We start from the raw sequence: 8580 nt of genomic DNA, 5'->3' as shown, positions 1-8580 counted from the left end.
AAAACAAAACAAAACAAAAAAAGAAGCCTGCTAAGGCCTCAGAGGTAGCAAAAAGCCCAGAGTCAACTCCGCTTTCTGCCTTTCTGCCCATATTATGAGATCCTGCTTGTCCATTCTTCCCTCTCCCTGACCAAGTATGTGTGTCATACTATTCTTAACTCAAAGGTCACTGATTAGATCTTAACGGAGGTAGCTTTATTATTTTTGAAAAAGGTCAAGCATGTAGCCTCTGACTGACCAACAACTCTCCACCCTCCTGAAAATGGTAGGGATTACAGATATGTGCTACCTACTCACTGAATTAATTCATTTTGTTATTTAAAGATTTTAATTATATCTATTATGGTGGCATAAGTGTGGTGGCCAGAGGACAACCTATGAAAGTTGGCTTTCTCTTTACCATGTGGGTCCTAGGGATCAAACATGGGTTGTTAAGCTTGACAGCAAGTACCTTTACTTGATCTTGCCTGACTTTAGTTAATTAATTATTTGAAATCAATTTTGGCCCACTATAAACAAAATAAACCAAAAAGACAAACAAGTAAAACAAAAACAAATCAACAATAACCAAAGAAACAAAAATGTTGTGTCCGGCCAGCAGATCACAGCCTGGGTTCTAGCCTGGAAAGGCATTTTGGAAACCTGGAAGAGAAGAGGGGCTAGGCGGCGAGAGAAGGGAATGAAGCTAAGACAAGATTCTGATCAAAGCTCAATTTTACTATTTCCAGACACTCAGTTATAAAGGAAGGGGGAGGGAACCCGATTTCCCGCCAAACAATCTCGGGGTCTAGTAGCAGGACGAACACGTGTGTGCCTCCAAGCAACAAAGGCAGGGTCCAGCAGTAGGCGTGGCAGGACGAATGAGCAGGAAGCTCCACCCTTGAGCAAGCAGGTTCAAGCAGATGGGGGAAGGGAGACCACACAAAAAAGTGATTCAATATGACAACTGAACAGAAGAAAGGTTACCATACGTCGGGCGTGGTGGCACACACGCCTTTAGTCCCAGCACCTGGGAGGCAGAGGCAGGCGGATTTCTGAGTTCGAGGCCAGCCTGGTCTACAGAGTGAGTTCCAGGACAGCCACAGCTACACAGAGAAACCCTGTCTCGGAAAAAAAAAAAAAGAAAGAAAGAAAGGTTACCATATAAGCAGCGGTGGAAACAAGATCCTGAGCAGTTGAGGACAGTTCAACCACAGGCCAGGAGACAGAAGGCCTGGATTCAGTTTTGTTTTCTGTGACAAGCAGTCTTGAGAAGCCAGTGTGTCGAGAAGCATTTGATCTGGGATTTTTAACTACCTGACTGAAACAAAATACCGTCTGATGGTGCTGGAGAAATAAAGCCCGTGATGGCTCACCTCTGCAGTCTACTTGACTAGATTTGGAATGACACAGGAGACACAGAAGACACGGATATGGACCTGTCTGGGAGGGTGTTCCCATAGAGGTTTAGCAGAGGAGAGATTGCCACTTCACGAGCTCTGCTTCCTGACAGAGGGTATGATGTGATCACCTGCCTCATGCTCCAGCCACAGTGGACTGCAACCCTTCTTGTCAATGCCACAATAGGACAGGGCATGTATGTAAAATGTGAGATGGCACACAGGTGTGACCCACACATGCAGTATGGTTTTCAGTTACAGAAAGGCAGGCTCTGTGGCAAATGAACTACAGCTTCTTTGCCAGTCATTTCTCTCTGTCTGAGATAAGCCTTTGGTAAGATTTTGTCCTGTTTGCACAAGTCTTAAGTCCCTCAAGAAAACTTTCAAAGATACCTTTCTCTGCAGCACAGGACCCACTGAGATCTGCCTCCCAGCAGGCCATGTGTGTCCTCATTCCTTTCCTGCCAACGGTCAGGATGGAGGTAGGTATAGAGATGTGTCACTTTCAATTAACTAATTCAAAGAGCCCAGAAGGGAAAGGGAAGGCATGGCTCCACACTATAGCTTTTACAAGCTTCCCTCCCAACTCTGACTTCTAGATTCTTCTTAGCTGCAGTACACAGGCAGGTCAAGGGTAGAAGACACCTTTGGCAAAGTTAGACAAAGGAAGCAGACAGAGGCCTGACTGAGGAGTAGCTGTGAGCAGGAGAACATGTCACTCCGTTTCCTGCTGCTTGTGACCTCAGGTTCTCCTAGCTGAAGTCTCATAGGTACTGGCAGCACTGGCGAGCTTTAGACAACTGTTCTGAGAGCTAAGCGGATTGTCAGTCAGTTTCTAATGTATTTCTGAGTCTGAGCTTGTGTCAGCTGCAATCTGCAAAGTGGTATCTGCCAGCTCTCATCCCCACAATCTTGTCGCCCACTTTTCAGCTTTTCCATACCTCTTGGTGGTGTTCCAGGAACTTCTTAGCAAAACAAAACAAATCCCAAAGCTCAAAGTGCCTCCTGGGTAAACAGTGGGGGCAGCATAGGACATGGAGTGAATTGGAGAGGCTAGGACTACAGAGCCACCCAACATACAGCCTCCTCTCAGACTTGACCGAGGTGAAGGCTACATTTTCTATTACAGATACTAACCAGAATTTATTAAGTGGCCCGGCTGAATCATGCCACCGCCTTCCTCTGTCAGGCAACCCTTCCCACTGTGGGCCCTTCATTTCAAGGCAGTGTCTCATCTATTAAGATTTACTGGAAGGCTTGAGCTCACATTTGGTTTCTATTAACAAGGCTTTCAGGCTGAAATTGTCTTCTAAGGGGGAAAATATCAACTAAGAAGAGAATATCTTATTTGGGGCCTGTTTCAGGGGGAAAGGACATGGAAAAGAGAAGCTGGAATCAAATGTAGCTAACCAGTAAGCCAGCCAGCCAAACAGCCCCCATTCAAAGTCACCCAAGGCAGCCCCTGGGCACAGTGGCTAGGCTGGCATACCATGTACCACAGTCCCTCCATCAGCAGCTTCCCCAGGTTGTCAGGGTCTCTGGGTGTCAAACTTGAGCTTTTGATTCTTTAATTTGCCTGTTTAAATGGCCCAATTTTACTAGTTCTAGTGACTATTTGTCCAGAGAAACTGAAGTCAGGAATTCGGTCATCACCCAGATTGTTCCCATCCACATCAAAAGGAAGGCCTGGTCCTCAGCTGTGAGCTCCTCCTGTCTCATTAGCAATTGCAGGGTCTCCACTGACTCATCCTCTTGCTGGACCTGCACCCTTCACACTCAATTCTGATGTCCAGCCTATTGGCATAGCCTGCTCTGATTCCCAAGTCTGTCACAGATCCTGCAGCTCCATTCCCACAGCCCACACTATCTCCACTGCTTCCTCATGAGTTGCTCAGCTTCTCTCCAGCAGCTCACTCCCCTACTCTGAAAAGCCCAAGAGCTGGAGGCTACTCTGGACACTTATCATCTGAGGATATTCTTTCTTTTTTTGCCTATTATTTAGATTATTTATTTTATATGTACATATATCTTGCCTGCATACATATGTCTGTGCACCATCTGCATAGTTGACTGATAGTTGTAAGCCACCATGTGGGTGCTGGGAAGCAAACCTGGGTCCTCTGGAAGAGCAGTCAGTGCTCTTAACTGCCAAGCCATCTCTCCAGCCTCTCTGAGGGCATTTTCCTGCCAAGTTCTCTAGGGATTCCCTGCTATACTTGGCATAAACTTGAATCTCGTCACATGCCTCCCTGGGCAGTCTCACTAGGTTTATGTGCTGCTCTTAGAATATGTCTCCACTTCCCTACTGCAAGCTTTGCCTGGAGCAGTCTCTTCATCCTTACAGAGTTTACTCCGTGGCACACTTCCGGCTCTGTTCTAAGTTGTCCCATCTATTGGAGAAGCATTCCCTAGCTGCTTTGGCTGTCACCCAGCTATACTCTACCACTCCTTGCTCTGACCTCTCATTTCCTGCTTCCCTTTCCCACTGCCTTGAGTTCACTTAGATATGACTGGTCAGACTCGTCCCAGTTCACTCAGCAGTGCCTTGCATGGGACATGTGCTAGTCTCACCAGTACTTACATTGTCCACATCTGGCATGGCTCTGGCTGGACTAGAATCCATCCTGAGGGATGCAGTAGGCATGAAACTTCCTGGCTCAACTGGCTCTATAACCACCACGGCTCACTGAACAGAGCTTTTGGGCCACTGTGCTTCCTCCCAGGATGACTCCAGCCTGCTGGCTTCTTGAAGCACCTGGCTTGAAGCTTGCTACCTTCCCACCGTAGTGTTCCTAGTGGCCGATGTGTTCCCAGCTCTGTGCACCCTGTGACTCTGCCCTTTGCCACCTTTCGTTTTGGACACTTCTTCCTCAAACACATGGTCCAAGAATAGTCCAGAAATCATTCCTGACTCCTGCAGGCAGGCTCTCACCTCCTGTGTAGCTTCCCAATGACAGGGATGCGAAGGGTCTGCCTAGAATCTGTACCCACAACAAGAGAGCTCCAGGCTAAGAGCACTGCTGAGTACACACGTTGGAAAGCATGTTGGCTTTAGGAACACCTGAGGAGACTGTTGGTGAACTTCTTTAAAGTTTTTTGGAATTTACTTATTTTACTTTATGTATATGAATTATTTGCCTGTATGCATGCATGTATGTGTACCACATGCATGCCTGATGATCTGAAAATGTGTGATGTTTGGAATTGTGGAGACTCATGAGAGGGTATAAAAAATGCTAGGCTACAGTCCTGAGAGGGATTACGGCTACTGCTGTTCCTTCTTTTGCTGGTTGGAGATATCTTGATGATTAAGATCAAAACTGCCCCAAGGAACTCAATGCCCCCAATCAACAGGAAATAGTCTAACTATATTAACACCCCCTTTCCCCTCTAGCCTTCTTTCTCTTCTACCTAGTGTTGGAGGGTTGGGAGGGATTAGGGTGGAGAAGGGTGATATAGGAACCCTTAAGGTAGCCAAAAGTCTGGCTACCGTGCTCTAGAAACAGCAATGGGTGCATCCATCTCTCTCTCTCTCTCTCTCTCTCTCTCTCTCTCTCTCTCTCTCTCTCTCTCTCTCTCACACACACACACACACACACACACACACACACACACACACACACACACCTAAGCTTTTATTTTAAGAAACCACAGAAGAGAAATTACATCTGAAGGAAGCAGCAGAATGTATTAAATAAATTTAAGACTAGAAATCAGTGAAACAGGAAAACCATCTAGCCAAAGTGGTCAGAAAAAAGATGATCCCAAATTATCAATACCACAAACTAGACAGGGACCCAGACTAAGATCTTATAGACAATGCAAGATGACAGAGGAGAATCATGAACAAATTTGTATTAATAAATTTAACAGGTTAGATGAAATGGACAAATACCTTGAAAGATGCAAATCACCAAACCTCACTCAAAAGAGATGCTCTAACATTTCTAACACTGGAGAAACTCAGTGGTTAAAACTTTCCTTCAGGGGCTGGAGAGATGGCTCAGCGGGTAAGAGCACTGACTGCTCTTCTGAAGGTCCTAAATTCAAATCCCAGCAACCATATGATGGCTCACAACCACTCATAATGAGATCTGACACCCTCTTCTGGTGTGTCTGAAGACAGCTACAGTGTACTTATGTATAATAATAAATAAATCTTTGGACCAGAGCGAGCGGGGCCAACCGGAGCGAGCAGAGGTCCTCAATTCAATTCCCAACAACCACATGAAGGCTCATAGCCATCTGTACAGCTACAGTGTGCTCATATATATAAAATAAATTAATCTTTTTTTTAAAAGCCTTCCCTTTAGCTGAGTGTGCTGGAGCACTCCTACAATCTCAACATTTGGAGATAAGGCAGGGGGATTGCAAGTCAGCTAAAGCTACATCATTGATCTCAAGATAAAAAAAATTCTCATAGACGATACCTTGATAACTGGAATCAGGAGCATCCCTAGAAAGCTAATGCAAAGGAAACTCCCAGGAATCTATGAGGGTGACCCTAGCTAAGACTTCTAGCAATGGGGTACATGAAGCCTGAACTGGCTAAATCCTGTTATCAGGCAAGACTTCCAGTAGAGCGATTGGGTCACCACAAAACCTTTGAACTACAAGTGCTGGGGTAAAGGTGGCCCAGAGATTGTGTGTGTGTATGGGGGCAGGGGCTGGTCAGCCAACAACTGGCCCAGCCTGAGACCCATGTCGCAAGAGGAAGTCCACCCCTGACACTGCCTGGAGGGCCAGGACCCAAAGGCTGGAAAGCCCAGAGACCAAGGATAGAACCAAACATGACTGGCAAATCAAACAAGCAAATAAACAAAAGAAACAAAGAAAAGTCAACGAAATGATTCCTAATGATAGTTGCTATACTCATATATTGGTGTCTAGTCCAATTATCATCAGAGAGGCTTTACCCAGCAACTGATGGAAACAGATGCAGAGACCCACAGTCAAACATTAGGTAGAGCTCAAAGAATTATGCAGAAGAGGGGGAGGAGGGATTGTAGGAGTCAGAGAGGTCAAGGACACAAGAAAACCCACAGAATCACTTAACCCGGGCTCACAGGAGCTCACACAGACTGAACCACTAACCAGGGAGCCTCCATGGGACAGACCTAGGCTCTCTGGACTTGTTATAGTTGTGTAGCTTGGTCTTCCTGTGGGACTCCTAACAGTAGGAGCAGGGCTGTTTCTGACTCTGTTGCCTGCTTTTAGGACCCTTTCCTCCTACTGGGTTGCCTTAATAGGAGAGGAAGTGCCTAGTTTTACTGCAACTTGAAATACCATGACTAGTTGATATTCATGGTCTGCAGTTTTCTGAAGAGAAACAGAGGAGTAGTGAATTGGCAGTAAGGGTAGGGGCTAGGATTTGGCAAGAAGGAAGGGGAAACTATGGTCAGGATGTAAAAAATTTAATTAATTAATCAATCAATGATAAAAAGGGGGGAATACCTTGTCCAGATGGCTCTGCTGGTTCAAAGAACATTTAAAGAAGAAGATGCTAGTTTCCCCCTCTTGTTTTTCGAACAAGGTTTCTCTATGTAGCCTTGGCTGCCTTGGAACTCACTCTGTAGACCTGCCTTGCCTGCCTGCCTGCCTGCCTTTGCCTCCTGAATGCTGGGATTAAAGGTGTGCACCAGCACCACCCAGCAATAATACTAGTTTTTTAAAAAAATGAGGTACATAACTGCAGTGCATCCAGATAAATAACTGTAAGAAATCTATAGATAGTATCATTTATGAACACAGATACAAAAATCCTTAACAGTTGGGGCTAGCAGCTCCAGCTCAGTTAGTAGAGTATTAAGTTTGAGCACTGCCTACCGGGAATGATGGTGCACCCCTGTAATCAGAGCACTTGGAGGCAGGAGAATCAGGAGTTCAGGTCATCTTTAGTTACAGAGTAAATCCCAAATTAGCCTGGGATGTATGAGATATTACCTTAAAAAACAAAATAAAACAACCTTAAAAAAAAGACCCAAAAAACAAACTTAGCAGTCCAAGTCTAGCAATGTCCATAAAATTTCACAGCAGGTAGAATTAGCCCAGAGGTACTTGAGAGAACTGGAGATAGCTTTGGACAAAGTGATTTCTGAGTGGAAGGCTGAGAGGGAAGCACACTCAGCAAGTGGTGACTTGGAGAAGAGAGAGCAGCCAGAGAGAGCACAACCACATAAGAAGGTGAGCCTCTCTGGGAGCAGGTGCCTTGTCAGTACTGTGGTGGCTACCGCGCAGACACAGGGCCTACCAGGACCAAGCGTGCTGATCCCATCCGAGACAACATTAAGCATTCCACAGGTAGGCACCACACCAAACTGCAGCCCTCTTGGGACTGACTGGGATCACATCAGAGCCCTTGCAGGCAGGCTCTTTAGTACTCATTGCTGAGGTCTCTAGCAGTCCTTTCCGGTCCTTCCCTGGTTCTTCATCAGTCTCTGGGCTCCTGTGAGGTGCCCCAAGCTTCTCCTTTCCACCTCCATGGAAGAGAGGCAGTTTCCATTGCTTGGCCATGGATCATGGATGAGAGCTGCCTCAAGCTTACCTCTACCAGACTTCTGTTGCTGTGCCTGAGGGTGAAAACCCTCCAGCTAAAGGTCTGAGAAGGGAGTCCTTGAAGTCAAATCAAGATGGAAAAGCAGGTGCTGTCTAGATACTCCATTGAACAGGGTCAGAAGGGTGGAGGTTAAGGGAGAAGCTAAAGGTTCCTGAACAGCAAAGAACAGGGTAAAAGCAGCCTCACTGTAGGGGACTATGGAGAGTGGACTACAGACAGTAACACCTGACCCTAGTGCTAAGGAGATGCAGAACACGTTATCACCTTGACACCCAACAGGCATTTCCACACAGATGTCAAACACTGTGCCAACCCTGATGGCAAGAGAAGAGCAGGCCCAGCGGCAGGTTGCACAGACACCACAGGCGCTATGGTGCAGTTGGTTGTCCTCTTCACTGAGGATATGTGAGAAACTGACCAAAAGTTGCCTTGAACAGGAAGGCTGGGGACACAGCAGAGGGGAGGCATTTGCCATTAGATGTTTTTGTGCTGCCAATTGACTTAAATTCAAGACTAATGATTGAGGAATAAATAAGAAACATCCTGTTCGCCAGGCGTGGTGGCGCACGCCTTTAATCCCAGCACTCGGGAGGCAGAGGCAGGCGGATTTCTGAGTTCGAGGCCAGCCTGGTCTACAGAGTGAGT

General features: G+C 46.4%; 1 protein-coding gene across 5 annotated transcripts in view; it reads right to left on the bottom strand.

Moving 5' to 3' along the window:
- Positions 1-8580, bottom strand: part of Clec16a (C-type lectin domain containing 16A) — a 205698-nt gene that overhangs the window by 123976 nt on the left and 73142 nt on the right. The window lies entirely within an intron of this gene.

Source organism: Mus caroli, chromosome 16 (genome assembly GCF_900094665.2).
Source record: "Mus caroli chromosome 16, CAROLI_EIJ_v1.1, whole genome shotgun sequence".
Lineage (NCBI taxonomy): Eukaryota > Metazoa > Chordata > Mammalia > Rodentia > Muridae > Mus > Mus caroli.
This window is presented reverse-complemented; position numbering and strand designations above follow the sequence as displayed.